This window comes from Telopea speciosissima, chromosome 8 (genome assembly GCF_018873765.1).
Source record: "Telopea speciosissima isolate NSW1024214 ecotype Mountain lineage chromosome 8, Tspe_v1, whole genome shotgun sequence".
Lineage (NCBI taxonomy): Eukaryota > Viridiplantae > Streptophyta > Magnoliopsida > Proteales > Proteaceae > Telopea > Telopea speciosissima.
In genome coordinates, this window is record NC_057923.1 from 64,657,333 (window position 1) to 64,681,023 (window position 23,691).

The window sequence follows — 23,691 nt, forward strand, 5'->3', positions numbered from 1 at the left end:
CTCATTCTTTCTGTTCTGAGAGTCCAAGAACTTGGCTGATATTTCCTCTAAACTAGTTTTACTTACGGATCTTTCTCCCATTTTTGAAATACATATTAAAATGGCTAACCAGACGAGTATGGGAAAATTTATTCTGCCTGGAAGTTGGTTTAAGGTATTTTAGTACTTTCAGCTAGTTTTGGTCTCATTCTGTCGGTTTAGAGAATCCAAGAACTGGACTGATTTCCTATAAATCAGTTTCAGCTATAGATCTCTTTCTCCTTTTTCTAAAAGCATGGAATTTTAGTACTTTCAGCTAGATTTGGTCTCTTTCTATCGGTCCAGAGAATCTTAGAACTGGGCCGATATTTCCTATAAATTAGTTTCACCGAAAGATCACTATCTCCCATTTCGAAACACATATCATTATATGGCCAACCGGACGAGTATGGGCAAAGTTATTCCACTCGTAAGTTGTCTCAAGAATTTTTAGTAATTTTAGCTTGATTGGGTTTCATTCTGTTTCACCTAAAGGTCTGTATCTCCCATTTTAGAACACATATCATTTAAATTGCGAACCGGATTAATATGGGCTAATTAATTCCGCCTGGAAGTTGGCTCAGGGAATTTTAGTACTTTCATCTTGATTGAGTCTCATTCTGTCGGTCCAGAGAATCCAAGAACTGCGCTGATATTTCCTCTAAATCCGTTTCATCTACAGATCTCTATATCCCATTTCGGAAATCATGTCCTTATAATGGCTAACTGGACATGTATGGGAAAATTAATTCTGCCCTGAAATGGGCTCAAGGAATTTTAGTACTTTAAGCTAGATTGGGTCTCATTAAGTCGGTCTAGAGAATCCAAGAACTAGACCGGTATTTCCTCTAAATCAGTTTCAGCTACATATCTCTATCTCCCTTTTTTCGAAAACATATCCTTATAATGGCTATCCGGACGAGTATGGGCAAAGTTATTTCGCCTGGAAGTTGGCCCAATGAATTTTACTACTTTCTGCTGGATTGCATCTCATTCTGTCAGTCGAGAGAATCCAAGAATTGTGCCGAAATTTCCTATAAATTAGTTTCACCTATATATCTCTATCTCCCATTTTCAAAAATATATTATTATAATTGCGAACCGGACAAATATTGCAAATTAATTCTGCCCGGAAATTGGCTTAAGGAATTTTAGTACTTTTAGCTAGATTAGGTCTCATTTTGGAGGTCCAGAGAACCCAAGAACTAGGCCTACATTTTTTCTAAATCAGTTTCAGCAACAGATCTCTTTCTTCCTTTTCCGAAAAACATATCATTGTAATGGGGAACTGGACGAGTGAGGGCAAATTAATTCCTCCGGAAGTTGGCTGAAGGGATTTTAGTACTTTCAGTTAGATTGGGTGTCGTTCTATCTGTCCGAACAATTCAAGAACTTTGCCGATATTTCCTCTAAATCAATTTCATCTACAAATTTTTATATCCCTTTTTCGAAAAAATGTCCTTATAATGGCTAACCGGACGAGTATGGGCAAATTAAATCCGCTGGGAAGTTGGCTCAAAGAGTTTTAGTACTTTTAGCTTGATTAGGTCTCATTCTGTCAGTCCATAGAATCCAAGAACCGGACGAGTATGGGAAATGTAATTCCACGCGGAAGTTGGCTCATGGAATTTTAGTACTTTCATCTGGATTGGGTCTCATTTTGTCGGTCCAGAAAATCCAAGAACTGGGCTGATATTTCCTATAAATCAGTTTCACCTATAGATCTCTATCTCCCTTTTCCTAAAGCATATCATTATAATGGCGATCCAGATGAGTATGGGCAAAGTTTTTACGCCTGGATGTTGGCCCCAAGAATTTTAGTACTTTATGCTGGAATGGGCCTCATTCTTTCGGTCAAGAAAATCTAAGAACTGGGCCGATATTTCCTCTAAACTAGTTTCACCTACAGATCTTTCTACCATTTTTGAAACACAAATTCTAATTTCTAACCGAACGAGTATGGGCGTAGAAAATCCGCCCGAAAGTTGGCTCAAGGACTTTTAGTACCTTCAGCAAGATTAGGTCTCATTCTTTCGGTCCAGAGAAATCCAAGTACTGGGCTGATATTACCTCTAAATCAATTTCACCTATAGATCTTTATCTCTGATTTTCGTAAATATATTATTATAATTGCGATCCAGACGAGTATGGGAAAAGTTATTCTGCCCGGAAGTGGGCCCTAATAATTTTATTACTTTTAACTAGATTTGGTCTCATTTTGTTGGTCCTGAGAATCCTAGAACTGGGCGGATATTACCTCTAAATCAGTTTCACCTAAAGATCTATATCTTGAATTTTTTAAATCGTTTCATTATAATGCGAATTGGAAGAGTATGGGCAAATTAATTCCGCCCGAAAGTTGGCTCAAGAAATTTTTTTACTTTCAGCTAGATTGGGTTTCATTTTGTCAGTCCAGAGAATCCACGAACTGGGCCGATATTTCCTCTTAATCAGTTTCACCTAAAGATCTCTATCTCCCATTTTCGAACACGTATCATTACAATTGCGAACCAGATTAAGATTGGAAAATTTATTCCGCCCGGAATTTGGCTAAAGGAATTTTTGTACTTTCAGCGAGATTGCGTCTCATTTTGTCGGTCCAGAGAATCCAAGAGCTGGGCCGATATTTCCTCTTAATCAGTTTCACGTAAAGATCTTTATCTCCCCTGTTCAAACACGTATCATTATAAATGCGAACCGGATTAATATGGGGAAATTTGCCCAGAAGTTGGCTCGAGGAATTTTAGTACTTTCAGCTAGATTGGGTCTCATTCTTTCGGTCTAGAGAATCCAAGAACTGGGCTGATATTTCCTCTAAATCAGTTTCAGCTATAGATCTCTTATCTCCCATTTTCGAAAACATATCATTCCGATGACGAACCTAGACGAGTATGGGCAAATTAATTCCGCTCGGAAGTTGGGTCAAGGAATTTTATTACTTTCAGCTAGCTATTGGTCCATAGAATTCAAGAACTGAGCCGAGATTTCCTCTGAATCAGTTTCAGCTACAAATCTCTTTCTTCCTTTTCCGGAAGCATATCATTTTAATGGCTAGCCGGACGAGTATGGGCAAAGTTATTCCGCCCAGAAGTTTGCCAATGGAATTTACTACTTTCTGCTGGATTGGGTCTCATTCTATCGGTCCAGAGAAACCAAGAACTGGGCTGATATTTCCTCTAAATTTGTTTCATCTACAGATCACTATCTCCCATTTTCGGTACACATTATAATGGCTAACTGGACGAGTATGGGTATTGTTATTCTCCTCGAATGTTGGCCTTAAGAATGTTAGTAATTTCTGCTAGATTGGGTTTCATTCTGTGTGTCCAGAGAATCCAAGAACTGGGCTGATAGTTTATGTCATCTCTTGCTATGCATGGTCCTGATCAATCGGGGTAGCTCTAGGAGAATATGATCTCGCAGCGAAAAAGCCAGAATGTAGCATATTCTACGGAGTCCCCTCAATTTAACTGTGCTCTCCCTGCCTTCTCGTTCTCCACGAGTTGCAATGCTCCCGAAAAAAGCCTTTTCTCGGATGAGATATCAAGTCATTTACTCCCACTTTACTAGTAAGGGCAGGAAAAGGATGAGCATTACTGGCATCAACAAGAGAAGTGAAGGTGTAGTGAAGGACTAATTATATTTTTCATAATGGTTAGACCTAGCCCCAACCTTGCTTTAGAAATGCTTGTTTCTAAGCAAGGCTGAGATATTTAAGCGAGGTTGGTTGGTTCTACTCCATAAGTTCGAGAGGCGGTGGGTGAAGATCTGTATCATAGTGGGCTTAAAGCTTCTAATGAACCTCACAGTGGGGGATCTAGAACGGTATGGAATGTCCCCCTTCAATGGATCTGTGTAAGAAGCAGTCCCGCCTCTCTCGAATAATTCCCCCTCTAACATTTGAACAGATGCATGGAAGAAGAGATTGATTCTAAAGCTCAGGATTCTAGTTCAAAGGCAGTAGGAGTCCCGGCCAGAGGAGGTCCTCCAAGACGTTCGTTCACTCCCCAACCCTGGAGGGGGATTTCAATCCACTCAAGAAGGTAGGGAGGAGTCGAGAATGATCTAGAGAAGTCGAGACTAGAGAGGACCTGGATTGGAATGGGCAAGTGTGGTAAGTTAGGGAGATGACAACAAATAATATATGAAAAAGTTCCTGGTTTCTGTCGCAAGCAAGGCCATGATCTCTCGAATTGTCGTCTTAAAGCCAAAAAGGTTGAAAAGATCTCTACTAAGCAATGGGTGCAAAAGACATTCACATCCAAGATCAATTCTACAAATAAGAGAAAGAAAGTTCAGAGCTCGTTTTGCAAGAAGATAAAAATAAAGATATGGGTGCCACGTCGTCAGAGAATGCTCTTGGATTGGAGAAGTTAATAAATACTGCTGTTACTGAAGCGGGGAAGGATAAGGACAGATCAGAGGGAAATCAAACTACTGCAACTTCAATAGTCACAGGGAAAGATGGAGCCAAAATAAATGATTCCTATCTGGTTGACAAAGATTTGAGTCTTCTTATTTTGGGATTGGTGGGATACTCCCTTCAAAAGTCTTTGATTTCTATTGCCATCAGTTAGTATTTATTTTTTGGATCAGTGTCATATGAGTTGGTAATGGTTTGTTTATGGGTGTACGTACTTACTATAATATTAATACCAAAACCTCCCTCTTTGATTTCGGGGGCCATCTGAGCCTGTTATTCATAGTATTCGCCTCTACCATCAGATCTTGCCCCAAGATGGCCGGAATGGGGGAAGCACAGCTTTCATCATCGATGGATGGGACGGGAGTCAAAACAAGGAAGGTTGGGAATGAACACATGGGTGGCCACCTTTCCCGAACCGGTCTAAATCTGTTTCACCTACAGATCTCTCTTTCCGAATTCATATCATTTTAATTGCGAATCGGACGAGTATGGGCAGCATTATTCCGCCAGGATGCTGGCTATAGGAATTTTTATACTTTTTGCTGGATTTGGGTCTCATTCTATCGGTCTAGCGAATCCAAGAACTAGGCCGATATTTCCTCTAAATTAGTTTCATCTATTGATCTCTATCTCCCTTTTTCGAAACACATTTTATAATGGCTAACCGGACAAGTATGGGCAAAGTTATTTTCCCCGAAAGTTAGCCCTAAGAATTTTTGTACTTTTATTGGGTTAAGTCTCATTCTGTCGGTCTAGAGAATCCAAGAACTGGGCCGATTTTTTCTCTAAATTAGTTTCATCTGCAGATCTCTATCTCCTATTTCCGTAAACATCATATCATAATAGCAAACCAGACACGTATTGGCAAAGTCGCCCGGAAGTTGGCTCAAGTATTTTTAGTATTTCCTCTAGATTGGGTCTCACTCTGTCGGTCCAGAGAATCTTGGAACTGGGCTGATATTTCCTCCAAATCAGTTTCAGCTAGAAATCTATATCTCCCTTTTCCATGAACATATCATTATAATGGCGAACCATACGAGTATGGGCATATTTATTCTGCCCGGAATTTGGCTCATGGAATTTTAGTACTTTCAGCTGGATTGGGTCTCATTCTATCGGTCCAGAGAATCTAAGAACTGGGCCGATATTTCCTATAAATTAGTTTCACCAAAGGATCACTATCTCCCATTTCGAAACACTTATCATTATGGCCAAACGGACGAGTATGGGTAAAGTTATTGCACTAGGAAGTTGTCTCAAGAATTTTTAGTAATTTAGTTAGATTGGGTCTCATTCTGTTTTACCTAAAGGTCTCTATCTCCCATTTTCGAACACGTATCATTTAAATTGCGAACCGGATTAATATAGGCTAATTAATTCCTGCTGGAAGTTGGCTCATGGAATTTTATTACTTTCAGCTAGATTGGGTTTCATTCTGTTGGTCCAGAGAATCCAAGAACTGGGCTGATATTTCCTCTAAATGAGTTTCAGCTACAAATCTCTATCTCCCTTTTCTGAAACAAATCATTATAATGGCGATCCGGACGAGTATGGGAAAATTAATTCCTCCGGAAGTTGGCTGGAGGGATTTTAGTAGATTGGGTCTCATTCTATCTGTCTAAAGAATCCATGAACTGGGCCCATATTTCCTCTTAATCAGTTTCATCTACAGATCTCTATATCCTATTTCGGAAATCATATCCTTATAATGGCTAACTGGACGAGTATGGGAAAATTAATTCCGTCCGGAAGTTGGCTCAAGGAATTTTAGTACTTTCAGCTAGATTGGGTCTCATTCTATCGGTCCAGAGAATCCAAGAACTAGGACGATATTTCCTCTAAATTAGTTTCAGCTACAGATCTCTATCTCCCTTTTCCGAAAACATATCCTTATAATGGCTAACCTGGCGAGTATGGGCAAAGATATTTTGCCAAGTTGCCCCGATCAATTATACTACTTTCTACTGGATTGGATCTCATTCTGTTGGTCTAGAGAATCCAAGAACTGGGCCTACATTTCCTATAAATTAGTTTCACCTACATATCTCTATCTCCCATTTTCGAAAACATATTATTATAATTGCGAACCGGACCAATACGGCAAATTAATTCTGCCCGGAAATTGGCTAAAGGAATTTTAGTACTTTTAGCTAGATTAGGTCTAATTTTGTAGGTCCAGAGAATCCAAGAACTCGGCCTGTATTTTTTCTAAATCAGTTTCAACAACAGATCTCTTTCTCCCTTTTCCGAAAAACATATCATTATAATGGCGAATTGGACGAGTAAGGGAAAATTAATTCCTTCGGAAGTTGGCTGAAGGGATTTTAGTACTTTCAGTTAGAGTGGGTCTCATTCTATCTGTCCGAACAATTCATGAACTTGGCCAATATTTCCTCTAAATCAGTTTCATATACAAATTTTTGTATTCCTTTTCCGAAAAAATATCCTTATAATGGCTAATCGGACGAGTGTGGGCAAATTAAATTCGCTGGGAAGTTGGCTCAAAGAGTTTTAGTACTTTTAGCTTGATCAGATCTCATTCTGTCGGTCCATAGAATCCAACAGAAAAAATATCCTTATAATGGCTAATCGGACGAGTATGGGAAATGTTATTCCACCCGGAAGTTGGCTCAAGGAATTTTAGTACTTTCATCAGGATTGGGTCGCATTCTATCGGTTCAGAAAATCCAAGAACTGGGCTGATATTTCCTATAAATCAGTTTCACCTACAGATCTCTATCTACCTTTTCCTAAAACATATCATTATAATGCCGATCAAGACGAGTATGGACAAAGTTTTTACGCCTGGATGTTGGCCCTAAGAATTTTAGTACTTTATGCTGGAATGGGTCTCATTCGTTCGGTCAAGAAAATCCAAAAACTAGGCCGATATTTCCTCTAAGTTAGTTTCACCTATAGATCTTTCTCCCATTTTTGAAACACAAATTCTAATGTCTAACCGAACGAGTATGGGCACAGTTAATCTGCCCGGAAGTTGGCTCAAGGAATTTTAGTACTTTTAGTTAGATTAGGTCTCATTCTGTTGGTCCAGAGAATCTAAGAACTGGGCCTATATTTTCTCTAAATCAGTTTTAGCAACAGATCTCTTTCTCCCTTTTCCGAAAAACATATCATTGTAATGGTGAACTGGACGAGTATGGGCAAATTAATTCCTCCGGAAGTTGGCTGAAGGGATTTTAGTACTTTCAGTTAGATTGGGTCTCGTTTTATCTGTCCGAACAATTCAAGAACTTTGCCTATATTTCCTCTAAATCAATTTCATCTACAAATTTTTATATCCCTTTTCCGGAAAAATATCCTTATAATGGCTAACCGGACGAGTATGGGCAAATTAAATCCGCTGGGAAGTTGGCTCAAAGAGTTCTAGTACTTTTAGCTTGATCAGCTCTCATTTTGTCAGTCCATAGAATCCAAGAACCGGGCAAGTGTGGGAAATGTAATTGCACCCGGAAGTTGGCTCAAGGAATTTTAGTTCTTTCATCTAGATTGGGTCTCATTTTGTCGGTCCAGAAAATCCAAAAACTGGGCTGATATTTCCTATAAATTAGTTTCACCTATAGATCTCTATCTCCCTTTTCCTAAAACATATCATTATAATGGCGATCCAGATGAGTATGGGCAAAGTTTTTACGCCTGGATGTTGGCCCTAAGAATTTTAGTACTTTGTGCTGGAATGGGCCTCATTCTTTCGGTCAAGAAAATCTAAGAACTGGGCCGATATTTCCTCTAAACTAATTTCACCTACAGATCTTTCTACCATTTTTGAAACACAAATTCTAATGTCAAATCGAACGAGTATGGGCGTAGTTAATCTGCCCGGAAGTTGGCTCAAGGTATTTTAGTACTTTCAGCTAGATTGAGTCTCATTCTGTTGGTTCAGAGCATCCAAGTACTGGGCTGATAATACCTCTAAATTATTTTCACTTGTAGATCTGTATTTCCGATTTTTCGTAAACATATTATTATAATTGCGATCTGGACGAGTATGTGAAAAGTTATTCCGGCCGGAAGTTGGCCCTAATAATTTTATTACTTTTAACTAGATTTGGTCTCATTTTGTTGGTCCTGAGAATCCTAGAACTGTGCCGATATTACCTCTAAATCAGTTTCACTTAATGATCTCTCGAATTTTTTAAATCGTTTCATTATAATTGTGAACCGGAAGGGTATGAGCTAATTAATTCCGCCCGAAAGTTGGCTCAAGGAATTTTATTACTTTTAGCTAGATTGGGTCTCATTTTGTCGGTCCGAAGAATCCAAGAATTGGGCCGATATTTCTTCTTAATCAGTTTCACCTAATGATCCCTATCTCCAATTTTCGAACACGTATCATTATAATTACGAACCGGATTAAGATTGGAAAATTTATTCCGCCCAAAATTTGGCTAAAGGAATTTTAGTACTTTCATAGAGATTGGTTCTCATTCTGTCGGTCCAGAGAATCCAAGAGCTGGGCCGATATTTCCTCTTAATCATTTTCACCTAAAGAATCTCCCCTTTTTGAACACGTATCATTATAAATGCGAACCAGATTAATATGGGGAAATTTATTCCGCCTGGAAGTTGGCACAAGGAATTTTAGTTCTTATTCTTTTGGTCTAGACTCTAGAGAATCCAAGAACTGGGCTAATATTTCCTCTAAACCAGTTTCAGCTATAGATCTCTTATCACCGATTTCCGAAAACATATCATTATAATGACGAAGCCAGACGAGTATGGGCAAATTAATTTCGCACAGAAGTTGGGTCAAGGAATTTTATTACTTTCAGCTAGCTATTGGTCTAGAGATTCCAAGAACTGAGCCGATATTTCCTCTAAATCAGTTTCAGCTACAGATCTCTCTCTCTTTTCCGAAAGCATATCATTTTAATGGCTTACCGGACAAGTATGGGCAAAGTTATTCCGCCCAGAAGTTTGCCAATGGTATTTACTTCTTTTTGCTGGATTGGGTCTCATTCTGTCGGTCTAGAGAATCCAAGAACTGGGCCGATATTTCCTCTAAATTAGTTTCAGCTACAGATCACTATCTCCCATTTTCGGTACACATTATAATGGCTAATCGGACGAGTATGGGTATTGTTATTCTCCTCGATTGTTGGCCCTAAGAATGTTAGTAATTTCTGCTGGATTGGGTCTAATTCTGTGTCCAGAGAATCCATGAATTGGGCTGATATTTCCTTTAAATCTGTTTCACCTACAGATCTCCCTTTCGGAATACATATCATTTTAATTGCGAACCGGATGAGTCTGGGCAGTGTTATTCCGCCCGGAAGTTGGCTATAGGAATTTTTGTACTTTCTGCCGGATTGGGTCTTTTTCTGTTGGTCTAGAGAATCCAAGAACTAGGCCGATATTTCCTCTAAATAAGTTTCATCTATAGATCTCTATGTTCCATTTTAGAAACACATTTTATAATGGCTAACCGGACGAGTATGAGCAAAGTTATTCTGCCCGAAGGTTGGCCCTAAGAATTTTTGTACTTTTATTTGGTTGGGTCTCATTCTGTTGTTCTAGAGAATCCAAGAATGGGCCGATTTTTTCTCTAAATTAGTTTCATCTACAGATCTCTATCTCCCATTTATGTAAACATCATATTATAATAGCGAACCGGACAAGTATGGGCAAAGTAAATCTGCCCAGAAGTTGGCTCAAGTATTTTTAGTATTTCAACTAGATTGGGTCTCATTCTGTCGGTCCAGAGAATCCTGGAACTGGGTTGATATTTCTTCCAATTCAGTTCCAGCTACAACTCTGTATCTCCCTTTTCCGTGAACATATGATTATATTGGCGAACCGGACGAGTATGGGCATATTTATTCTGCCTGGAATTTGGCTTATGGAATTTTAGTACTTTCACCTAGATTGGGTCTCATTCTATCGGTCCAGAGAATCCAAAAACTAGGCCGATATTTCCTATAAGTTAGTTTCACCCAAAGATCACTATCTCCCATTTCGAAACACTTATCATTATGGCTAAGCGGACGAGCATGGGCAAAGTTATTCCACTTGGAAGTTGTCTCAAGAATTTTTAGTAATTTCAGCTAGATTGGGTCTCATTCGGTTTCACCTAAAGGTCTCTATCTCCCATTTTCAAACACGTATCATTTAAATTGTGAACCGGATTAATATGGGCTAATTAATTCCGCCCAAAAGTTGTCTCAAAGAATTTTATTTCTTTCAGCTAGATTGGGTCTCATTCTGTTAGTCTAGAGAATCCAAGAATTGGATTGATATTTCCTCTAAAATCTCTTATCTCTCTTTTCCGAAATGTATCATTATAATGGCGATCCGGACGAGTATGAGCAAATTAATTCCTCCGGAGGTTGTCTGAATGGATTTTAGTACTTTTAGTTAGATTGGGTCTCATTCTATCTGTCCAGAGAATCCAAGAACTGGCCTGATATTTCCTCTAATTCAGTTTCATCTACAGATCTCTCTATCCCATTTCGGAAATCATATCCTTATAATGGCTAACTGGACGAGTATGGGAAAATTAATTCCGCCCGGAAGTTGGGTCAAGGAATTTTAGTACTTTCGACTGGATTGGGTCTCATTCTGTCGGTCCAGAGAATCCAAGAACTGGGCCGATATTTCCTCTAAATCAGTTTCAGCTAAAGATCTCTATCTCCCTTTTCCGAAAACATATCCTTATAATGGCTAACGTGACGAGTATGGGCTAAGAATTTTACTACTTTCAGCTGGATTGGATCTTATTTTGTCGGTCCAGAGAATCCAGGATCTGGGCCGAAATTTCCTATAAATTAGTTTCACCTTCAGATCTCTATCTCCCATTTTCGAAAACATATTATTATAATTGCGAAGCATCCAGTATGGCAAATCAATTCCGCTTGGAAGTTGGCTTTAGGAATTTTAGTACTTTTAGCTAGATTAGTTTTCATTCTGTCGGTCTGGAGAATCCATGAACTGGGCTTATATTTCCTCCAAATCAGTTTCAAGTACAGATCTTTTTCTTCCTTTTCCGAAATCATATCTTTATAATGGCAAACCAGACGAGTTTGGGCAAATTAATTCCTCCGGAAGTTGGTTGAAGGGATTAGTACTTTCGGTTACATTGGGTCTCATTCTATTTGTCCAGAGAATTCAAGAAATGGGCCAATATTTCCTCTAAATTAGTTTCATCTACAGATCTCTATATCCCTTTTCCAAAAAAATATCCTTATAATGGCTTACCGAACGAGTTTGGGCAAATTAATTCTACCTGAAAGTTAGCTCAAAGAATTTTAGTACTTTCAGCTTGATTAGGTCTCATTTTGTCGGTCCAGAAAATCCAAAAACTTGGCTGATATTTCCTCTAAATCAGTTTCACCTATAGAACTCTATCTCCCTTTTCAAAAACATATTATTATAATGGCAAATTGGATGAGTATGGGCAAAGTTATTCTACCCGGAAGTTGGCTTTAGGAATATTAATACTTTCTGTTGGGTTAGGTCTCATTCTGTTGGTCCTGAGAATCCAAGAACTGGGCTGATATTTCCTCTAAATCCGTTTTAGCTACAGATCCCTATCTCCCTTTGCCATAAACATATCATTATAATGGCTAACAAGACGTGTATGGGGAAAGTTACTCCGCTTGGAAGTTGGCCCAAGGAATATTAGTACTGGATCAAGTCTCGTTTTGTCATTTATGAGAATCCAAGAACTGGGCTGATATTTCCTATAAATTACTTTCACCTACACATCACTATCTACATTTTTCAAAACACATTATAATTGCTAACCGGACGAGTATGGGCAATGTTATTCAGCTAGGGTGTTGGCCCTAAGAATTTTAGTACTTTCTGCTGGATTGGGTCTCATTCTGTCGGTCTAGAGTATCCAAGAATTGGGCTGATATTACCTCTAAATTAGTTTCACCTACAGATCTTTATCTCCCATTTTTGAAAATATATTATTATAATTGCGAACTGGACGAGTATGGGAAAAGTTATTTTGCCCTGAAGTTGGCTCAAGGAATTTTAGTATTTTCAGCTAGATTGCGTCTCATTCTGTTGGTCCAGAGAATCGAAGAACTAGGCCGATATTTCCTCTAAATCAATTTCAGCTACAAATCTCTATCCTTTTTCCGAAAACATATCGTTATAATAGCTAACCGGATGAGTATGGGTGAAGTCTTTCCGCCCGGAAGTTGGCCCAAGGAATTCTACTACTTTCTGTTGGATTGGGTCTTTCTGCAGGTCAAGTGAATCCAAGAATTTGCCCGTTTATTGACTCTTGGGGGGTAACTCACACGGTGGAGCTTCCCAAACTGACACGATTCACAGTGTATCTGATGAAGGGTGGGGGTGCCCGAACATGCCATAGAAGGTGTGTCCTCAAGAAGATATAACCCCCTTGATACTCTGCCTCTACCAATCGTTTTCTTTGTCTGGAGATCCTGAAAAACTCAAGAATCAAGGAAGAAGATTATGGAACAGTTGTATGCCTTAGTGATTTGACTAACAGACAAAAGATTGAAAGGAAATTTGGGTAAACATAATACTGAGGACAAGGACAAGTTGGTAGTGGGTTGAACAGTACCAATGCCTTTAACTGTTAGAAGAAGAGGTCTATAGAGAGGAAAAGATACCTGAAATTCCAGACATGTGGTCTGAGGTCCCTGAATTAATAATCTAGGGCTTAGAGGTGGAGAGACATGCAATGGCATTACCTGTATGAACAAAAGTAGAAATGGAAGAAGACTCCTGATATGCTTTGTTTTGGTTGTGTAAATAGCAGAGAAATAGAAGAAGAGAGGAGAAAAGAGGAGAGGAAATTAAGGAGAAGAAAGTGAGGGAAAGCTGGCTCTCTAATCTAAAAGAGAGGCCATAAATCACTATATATAGAAGATACTTTACAGGGGTAAAATAGAAACCAAAAAAGAGAGGAGGGAAGCCCTCCTGATATTAGCGCCAAATTGGTTGACGCTAATATCGAGAGGGACACTTTCCCTTTCTACCCTCCAGTACATACTTCTAACACTCCCCCTCAAGCTGGAGCATATATATCAATCATGCCCAGCTTGTTACAAATATAGTCAACCCTCCCACATACTTTGTAGAGATCATGCCCTGTTGGAGTTTTTCTCTTACAAAGTGACAATCCACCTCAATGTGTTTAGTTCACTCATGGAAGACGGGGTTTGAGACAATATGTGCCTGGGTGTCACCCTACAATTGCATTGGTGTAGAACTCTCAAACCCTAGCTCAGTCAACAACATCTTCAGCCAAACTAACTCACAAGTAGCATGTGCCATGGCTCGGTACTCTGACTCGGCACTTGATGTAGCCACTACGCTCTGTTTTTTACTCTTCTATGAGACCAGGTTCCCTCCAACAAATAATAGTAGCTTGTAGTTGACCTCTGATTAATCGGTGATCCAACCTAATCAGCATCAGAAAATCCCTCAACTCGTGTATGGCCATGATCAGTGTATACTAACCCTCGTCCAGGAGCCTTCTTGATATACCTGAAAATCCAAATGACAGCATCCCAATGAGGTGTCCCAGGAGATGACATGAATTGACTTACAACTCTCACCAGAAATGAAATATCAGGTCGAGTAAATGTCAAGTAATTCAACTTTCCAACCAATCTTCTGTATCTCTCTGGATCATCAAGAGCATCTCCCTCATCTGCAATAAGCTTGATATTGGGATCCATTGGGTTATCAAGAGGTTTACACCCTAGCATCCCCGTCTCCGTATACAAGTCAAAAGTATACTTTCGCTGTGAGAGAGATATTCCCTTCCTAGATTGAGCCACTTCAACTCCTAAGAAATTCTTGCAGCACTTGTCTGACGATAGAAAAGAGAATAGTTACTATTGCATCGTGACAAGCCAAACTCAAGAACCACATCTGTAAATCGGCCAAACTAAGCCCTCGAAGACTGATTCAATCCATACAAAGATTTCTTCAATCTACAAAACAGCCCAGACTCCCCCTGAGCAACAAACCCTGGAGGTTGCTCCATATACACCTCTTCATGAAGATATCCATGGAGGAAAGCATTTTTGACATCAAGCTGATGCATGGGCCATCGGTGAGAGGCAGCAAAAGAGATCAAGACACGAACAGAAGAGAGTTTGGCAACCGGAGAAAAGGTATCCAAGTAATCGACACCATACACTTGTGCATAGCCTTTGGCCACCAATCGAGCTTTTAGGTGAGCAAAAGAGCCATCAACATGAACTTTGACCACATAAACCCACTGACAACCAATAACAGACTTCCCAGGGGGCAATGAACAAAATTCCAAGTGTGGTTATGCTCCAAAGGTTGTAATTCTTCTTCCATCGTTGTCCTCCAGCCAGAAATAGATAATGCCTTTGCAGTGGTCCTAGGAATAGGATGAGATGCAACAGTGGAAAGGCAAGTGCGAAAGGGTGATGATAAACCGAATAAGAGACATGAAAAGAAATGGGGTGTTTAACACATTGACGGGTACCTTTCCGATGCGCAATGGGCTGATCCAAATCAGAAAAGATAGGATCAGCGGTAGGATCCACAGAAGGCAAAGATGTGGCAGCTGGCGGAGCATCAATAGGGGCAACAACTTCTTCCCTTAGATGAGGTTCATGGTGATAAACATGAATGATAGGAGGCCGAACAAGAGGTTGTATAGGAGGCTGCACAGGAGACAGAGCAACAAGAGGCTGCATAGGAGGCAGAATAACACAAAGAGGAAGATCCTCAACAGGCTCATGCACATAAGTTTGAGACTCAAAAGAAAGAAACATCCGTAGTAATAAAATACTTGCGAAGAATAGGAGAATAACAGCGATACCCCTTCTGAACACGAGAATATCCCACAAAAATGCATTTAATAGCTTTGGGATCTAACTTCGACAACCCGAGAGTATGGTCCCGAATAAAGCAAACACACCTAAAGACCCATGGGGGCAAGGGGAACAAAGATTCAGATGGAAAGAGCAAAGCATGAGGAATGCCCCCACCTAGGATAGAGGAGGGCATTTGATTGATAAGATAACAAGTAGTTAACACTGCATCAGCCCAGAAAGACTTGTCCACTTTCATTTCAAAGAGAAGGCACCGAGTCACTTCCATCAAGTGATGGTTCTTCTGTTCAGCTACACCATTTTGTTGGGGTGTGTTAGAACAGGAAGATTGAAGAATGATCCCACGAGTGGTCATAAAATCAGAAAAAGGGCCAGAAAAATACTCCTGTGCATATCACTACGCAATACCTTAATATAAGATCAAAATTGATTCTTAATTTTAGTAATAAATGAAGAGAAAATAGAGAACGATTGATAATGACTTTTCATTAAGTACAGCCAAGTCACACGAGAGTAGTTATCAACAAAAGTAACAAATATGTAAAACCCAACTTGGTAGACACACGACAAGGACCCCATACATCTGAGTGAACCAAAGAGAAGGGATGTTAGGCCCGTTTGTTGACACGAGGGGGGATAACTCACACGGTGGAGTTTCCCAAACTGACACGACTCACAATCTAAAACTGAAAGAGAACGCAAACTAGGAAACAGTTTTTGCAAATTTCGCCCTCTTCATCCGCAAATCCTGAAAGACACAAGAATCAGGAAAAAATGTATGCAACAGTTGTAGGCATTGGTAAGTTGGCTAACAAACAAGAGATTAAAAGGAAATTTAGGTAAATACAAGACAGAAGATAGGGACAATGAAGAAGTGGGTTGAACAGTACCAGTGCCTCTGACTGTAGCACAGGAACCATCACCTAAAGTGACACTCGAATGAGAAGGTTGTAAAGAGGAAAAGATACTTGAGATGCCCGACATATGGTCTGAGGCCCCTGAATCAATAATCCATGGCCTAGAAGTGGAGAGACACGCAGTGGCATTACCTTTCTGGACAAAAGTAGCAGTGGAAGAAATGTCCTAAGCAGCCTTGCCCTGGTTGTAGCGAGCATATCCCTCCTCTGTCATAGTCAAAGTCACACGGCGTTCCTCAACAGGTACAAGTGGGGCTACAAGATCAACATTGGCAGTGTTAGCTATCTTGGACAGTGGAGGTTTGCCTTGTAGCTTCCAACAAAACACTGAATGTGACCAGATTTGCCACAATGATGGCAAGTCCTTGGAGGACCAGATTTCTCAGACTTCTCAGATAAGTCATGGGTACTAGCAGAAGGTGCAGCTGGGGGGGAACTTGGCAGGCTGACGACCCCCACTGAGGCCACTACTCACAAGAGCAGTATTATCACCAGAAGAGACTCGAGTAGTGTCACGAGACACATGAAGAACTCGAGAAAAAGTGTCTGCAAGAGAGATGGAACTGTAACACCTCCAAGAATCTGAGACCATGCTGAGTTAAAGTCAGGGCCCAAACTACCCAAGAAACTCATAATTGCTAGTTGCTCATGCGTTTGTTGCATATGGGTAACACAGCATTCAACTCCTTATACATCCTCTTTAAATCAGCAAAGTGTTGGATCAAGGGTCGATCCTTCCTATCCACTCGATAAAACTCTTGGGAGAGTTCATAAATCCTGGATAGATTGTTGTGTCCAGAATATAAGACAGCCAGGTAATCCCATAAATCTTTGACAGTGTTAATATGGGTCACAAGATCTACAATAGTACTATCCATAGAGTTCAACATCTGACCCAAGATACGAGCATCAGTGACCTCCCATGTATCATCATCCATGCTAGCAGGTTTCTTGCCAGTCAAGTGATATTTCTCACCTCTCCCTGTGAGAACCAGGGTCAAAATCTTTTGCCATTGCTGAAAATTCTGACTACCTTCTAACTTTGTAGATATCAGAAAATTTGGTGAAGAAGATATAACCTCAGTCATAGCCCTGGTATCCTTCAATATCTCTCCCATAATGACCACCAAAGAGGAACACCAACTAACAATAATAGCTCTTAAGCCAATTCAAACCAAGTAACAAAGAGGCAGCACAAACAACACTCTATCTTCACCAAAGAGGCACCCGAAAGTGCAAATAGAACAACCAACGAATGCTTATTCCAAAATAAGCATGAAACAAGAACTCATCATCACACAAAGGTCCTTAAACAGCAAATCTGTCCACTAGGAGTAATCCGATAGCATAACAGCAGCTCAAAGAACACTCCAATATCATACCCGTAGCTCAACAAAGACCAAATAGGTATAAAACAGTCCAAGAAATCTGAATAGCTATATGAAGTTTTATCCAACAGCACAATAGACTCCAAATAGCTCAAAAGGAAGATTCACATCAATGGAAAATCACCAAAACATTCCAGAAGTGCATCACACTCAATCATAGGTCATTGCTAAGAACATCAAACCTGAAGTAGAGATGAATCAATGTCTCTAAAGCATTGCTGCAATCTGTCGAACACCTTCAAGGCTCCAAAAATGGGGTAAACTACCCCCTACGGCAGAGAGGATCCGAGAGAGCCTTCAAAATTGAATGGGGTTTATTCCACCTCCTTCTTTTGGTTGTAGAAGTGAAAGGAATAGAGTGATGGAAGTGGAAACTTGCCCTTCTTGATCACATCTGCTCTGATACCATGTAAATAGCAGAGAAATAGAAGAAGAGAAAGGAGAAAAGAGGAGAGGAAAGTAAGGAGAAGAAAGTGAGGGAAAGTTGGCTCTCTAATCTAAGAGAGGCCAGAAATCACTATTTATAGAAGATACTTTACAGGGGCAAAATAAGAACCAAAAAAGAGAGGAGGGAAGCCCTCTTGATATTAGCGCCAAATTGGCTGATGCTAATATCGAGAGGGACTTTTTCCCTTTCTACCCTCCAGTACATACTTCTAACAGGTTGTACTGTGCATACTCCTCTGTCATGGTCAAAGTGACATGATGCTCTTCCATAGGCACACAAGGGGGGTGTTGGTTCTGCATTATTAATATTTGCCACCTTGGGTTGAGAATGTTTACCATGAAGTTTCCAACAGAAGCGTTGGATATGACCAGGCTTGGCACAATGATGGCAGTTTCTCACTGGACCAGGTTTATCGGGCTTAACAACAAAGCGCCCTGAGCACCAGATGACTGCGATGTACCATAAGATGGGGTCTTACTAAAATCAGTACCACGTCCGCCGCCACGACCACTTAGAAGAGCAGTACTATCACTAGGAGTAGAATCTTGTGTAGTGTTACGGGATACACAGAGAACACAAGAAAAAGTATCCGCAAGAGAGGGAACCTTATCACCACCAAGGATCTGAGAGCGGACAGATTCAAATTCTGGTCCCAAGCTGCCTAAGAAACTCATCACTGCCAACTGCTCACGTTGGTTCTGCATTTGGGTAACATCAGAAGTAATGGGCAGAAGTACATTTAATTCTTCATACATGCGTTTAAAGTCGGCAAAGTGCTGTGTAAGAGGACGACCTTTGCGGTCAACACGGTAGAACTCTTGGGACAAGGCATAAATCCGTGAAAGATTGTTGTGACCAGAATATAATACATCCGAGTAATCCCATAATTCCTTAACAGTGTTGATATGTGTCACAAGATCAACAATGTTGCTGTCCATTGAGTTAAAGCATTTGTCCTAAAATGCGAGCATCTACAATCTCCCATGCAGACTCATCTGTACCCGCATGTTTCTGCCCAGTCAAATGATTTTTATCTCCTCTTCCAGTGAGAACCAATGACGCAATCTTTTGCCATTGCTGAAAATTATGGCTACCTTCCAATTTCTTAGTTGTGAGAAAATTGGAAGAGGAGGATATAACTTCAGTTACAGTTTTAGGATCCTTTTGTGAGTCACCCATCACAAATCAGCAAGGATAAAGGACCCAGATAGATCTAATAGCAGTCCTTCAAATAAAAAGGATGTATAGCAGCCAACTTCAAACAATCATCAAACTACCTCAGAAATTGAAAGCAAACAATCTTAAATAGGAAATCCACCGCTACCAAGCTGAAACAAATAAGCAAACATGCCCAAACATCGATTCACCAGTCAACAACCAATCAAAGAACAATTCCAGAAATGTCGATTCCAAAAACCATTCCACAAACCATGCACAACTTTCTCATAAATATACAAAATCGATTCCAGAAATATTGATTTCAGAAACCATTCCACAAATCAGACCTAACGTTCTCATCAAAACCCAAATCGAATCCAGAAATATCGATCAAGAATGTCGATTAAAACTCAATCAAAATGCAACCAAAACGAAGAATAGGGACATTGAACCTGTTTGGATAATATTTCGATGTCTTCAAGCCATCACAGAAATTTTCGAAGCCTTAAAGATGGGGGTGAAAGCACCCCCTCTTTCACCCCCAACTGCAGAGAGAGAACTGGAGTGCCTTCAAGAGTTGATCACAGCCTTGAGCCCATTGTTGCTGATTGAAGGAACAATAAAAAATCAAAGAACAACTGGAATGAAGTGTGCGCCAATCAATGAGACAACTCTGATACCATGTAAATGGATAGAACTAGGTAGATAAAGAGAAGAGGAAGAAGAAGAGAAAGAGAGAGCCAAAGATGGGCAGCACTCTCCTAATGAGAGAGGGCCTGAAAACTATATTATATAAGTATAGGGTACAAGGTCAAAAAAGGAACAAAAAGAGAATAAAGAAGAAGAGGAAATCCTCTGTCGGTATTAGCGCTAGAATGTCTGACGCTAATCTCGATAGGGATATTCCCCACTCTAACATTTCCTATAAATTAGTTTCACTTGCAGATCACTATCTCCCATTTTCGGTACACATTATAATGGCTAACCGGATGAGTATGGGCAATGTTATTCTGTCTAGATGTTGGCCCTAAGAATGTTAGTAATTTCTACTGGATTGGGTCTCATTCTGTCGGTCCAGAGTAACCAAGAACTGGGCTGATATTACCACTAAATCAGCTTCACCTACAGATCTCTATCTCCCATTTTTGAAAACATATTATTATAAGGGGAAATATCATCACCCTCCCCTCTAAGTTTCCTTTATATCAACCCAATACCCAAGTTTTGAAAAATGATAATGCCCTCCCCTACTTTTTAAATATTCTATCAACCGTACCCTAAGTGGCTAATGCTGTTAAAACAGCAGTTCAATAGATGATATTACCCTTCTTCTTGTTCTAAAAGGCATAAGTCTTTCTCTCTCGTTGCTCTATCATCTCCAACCATTGGAATTTTTTTTCTTCTTCTTCTCTTCCTCCTCCTGCAACTTGTCCTTTTATAATATATAATTTTCTTGAAGGGTTTGTCGGATCATCTGTTTCTGCAATTGGACGATGAGTGTGAAGGAGGAGGAGAGCCTAAGCAGCGGAGTGGTTGAAGACTCGAAGTTGAAGAAACTAAGCCCACCACTCCAATGGCCGAAGCCGAAGAGACCCAACACCAACAACTACAGAATACGCGTCTGAAGCTGGAGAAGACGAACATCTCATTTAGCATTTGGCCCCCGACGCAGTACACAAAGGAAGCCGTCATTAAACGCCTCGTCGAAACCCTATCGACAAATTCCATCCTCTCCAAGCGCTATGGTTCCATGCCAGCAGACGATGCCTTCGCCGTCGCCCATAAAATTGAAGAAGAAGCCTTCTCCGTCGCCTCCGCTGCTGCCGTTTCTTGCACAACCGAAGACGATGGCAGCAATATTCTTGAGCTTTACATGAGAATCAAGACGAACTCAACAGGAAAATAAATAAAGAAATACATGGAAGTACAGACAACAAAACTGGAGAGAATGAAACGAACCCGCAACAGCTTCCATGTATATAAACTCCATTGCAGATTGAGAGAAAGAAGAAGACGAAGATGACATTGCTTGAATGATTTTGAAACTTTAAAAACCCGACAATTTAAAGTAGATCTGAGTAATAATCAGTTGCTTCTATCCGAAAGGGTAAAAAAAATCCAACGGAAATTAGCCCATTTGTAAGACAGAATCGGTCTCCCAAGCTTTCAAGATGGTTTGAGCCGAAGACCAGAGTCGCAGAGAGTTCTCTACTCTCTCATCTGAATCAGAATGGTGCTGTGTCTTTGCTGTTTCTATTTTCTGCTATATGATTCCCAATTTCAGATCTGAAGATGACGAAGGCTGACTGTATTTGGGGTTCATCGGACAAACGGAGAAAAAGGTGGAGAAGAGGATCGTTTCTCTCTCTCTCTCTCTCTCTCTCTCTCTCTCTCTCTCTCTCTATGGGAATTGAAGCCTGGACGGATTTGGAACCCACCGGCGAGATGATGTTGGTCGATTAAATGTGGTGGCATCGATATTCTTCAACTCACTCGCTTGCAGATCGAGAATCTCGAATTGAAGAGCGCGCCCAAGATTCCTTGCTGGGCTTGCTTCAGGGGTTTTAGGGTTGAAGAGGGCAAAATTGAAATTAAATTATATTAAGGGTAATCTGGGGTTTTAGAAATTTTGTATATGCCACGTTATCGCTTAATGACGTTTTTTAATGGTTAGGGTACGATTGATAGAGTATTTAGAAAGTAGGGAGGGCATTATCATTTTTCAAAACTTGGGTATTGGGTTGATATTAAGAAAACTTAGAGGGAAGGGGGATGATATTTCCCCTTATTATAATTGTGAATCGGACGAGTAAGGGAAAATTTATCCCGCCCAGAAGTTGGACCAAGAAGTATTAGTAATTTCAACTAGATTGGGTCTCATTCTGTCGGTCCAGAGAATCCAAGATATAGGCTGATATTGCCTCTAAATCAGTTTCACCTGCAGATCTCTACCTCTCTTTCCGTATACATAACATTATAATTGCGAACCGAACAAGTATGGGCAACATTATTCCGCCCAAAAGTTGGCTGTAGGAATTTTGTAATTTCTGCTGGATTGGGTCTCATTCTGTCGGTCCAAAGAATCCAAGAACTAGGCCGATATTTCCTCTTAATTAGTTTCTCCTATAGATCTCTATCTCCCATTTTCGAAACACATATTATAATGGCTAACCGGACGAGTATGGGCAAAGTTATTCCACCCGGAAGTTGGCCCTAAGACTTTTAGTACTTTTATTGGATTGGGTCTCATTCTGTCTGTCCAGAGAATCCAAGAACTGGGCCAATTTTTTCTCTAAATTAGTTTCACCTGCAGATCTCTATCTCCCATTTCCGTAAACATAATATTATGATAGCGAACTGGACAAGTATGGACAAGTATGGGTAAATTTAATCAGCCGAAAGTTGGCTCAAGGATTTTTAGTACTTCAGCTAGATTGGGTCTCATTCTGTTGGTCCCGAGAATCTAGGAATTGGACTAAAATTTCCTCTAAATCAGTTTTAGCTACAGATCTCTATCTCCCTTTTCCGAGAACATATCATTATAATGGCGAACCGGACAAGTATGGGCAAATTTATTCCACCCGGAATTTTGCTCATGGAATTTTAGTACTTTCAGCTAGATTGGATCTCATTCTTGGTCCAGAGATCCAAGAATTGGGCTGATATTTCCTCTAAATCAGTTTCAGTTACAGATCTCTCTCTCCTTTTTCCGAAAACATATCATTATAATGGCTAACCGGACGAGTATGGGCAAAATTATTCCTCTCGAAAGTTGGCCAATGGAATTTTAGTACTTTCTGCTGGATTGGGTTTCATTCTGTTGGTCAAGAGAATCCAAAAATTGGACCGATATTTCCTATAAATTAGTTTGACCAAAAGATCACTATCTCCCATTTCGAAACACATTATAATGGCTAACTGGACGAGTATGGGCAAAGTTATTCCGCCCAAATGTAAGCCCTAAAAATTTTTGTACTTTCTGCTGGATTGGGTCTCATTTTGTCGGTCCAGAGTATCCAAGAATAAGGGTGATATTATCTTTAAATCAGTTTCACCTACAGATCTAAATCTCCCATTTTCGAAAACATATTATTATAATTTTGAACCGGACGAGTATGGGAAAAGTTATTTTGCTACGAAGTTGTCTCTAGAATTTTAGTAATTTCAGTTAGATTGGGTCTCATTCTGTTGGTCCAGAGAATCCAAGAATTGGGCCGATATTTCCTCTAAATCAGTTTTAGGTACAGATCTCTATCTCCCTTTTCCGAAAAAACATATCAGTATGGGCAAAGTTATTCTCCTCGAAAGTTGGCCCTAAAAATTTTAGTATTTTCAGCTAGTTTGGGTGTCATTCTGTTGGTCCAGAGAATCCAAGAACTGGACTGATATTTCCTCTAAATCAATTTCACCTACAAATCTCTGTCTCCCATTTTCGATGATGTATCATTCTGTTTGTGAACCAGATGACTATGGGAAAATTTCTTCCACTCGGAACTTGACTTAAGGAATTTTAGTA

At 40.0% G+C, this 23,691-nt stretch overlaps 1 long non-coding RNA gene across 1 annotated transcript; it reads right to left on the reverse strand.

Moving 5' to 3' along the window:
- Nucleotides 1-13,343: 13,343 nt before the first annotated feature.
- Nucleotides 13,344-20,847, reverse strand: LOC122672807. Its single transcript, XR_006334484.1, has 3 exons — nucleotides 20,717-20,847; nucleotides 15,115-15,120; nucleotides 13,344-13,360 (listed from the first exon to the last, which is right to left on the reverse strand). It is a non-coding gene; the product is annotated as an uncharacterized LOC122672807 (long non-coding RNA).
- Nucleotides 20,848-23,691: the final 2,844 nt, after the last annotated feature.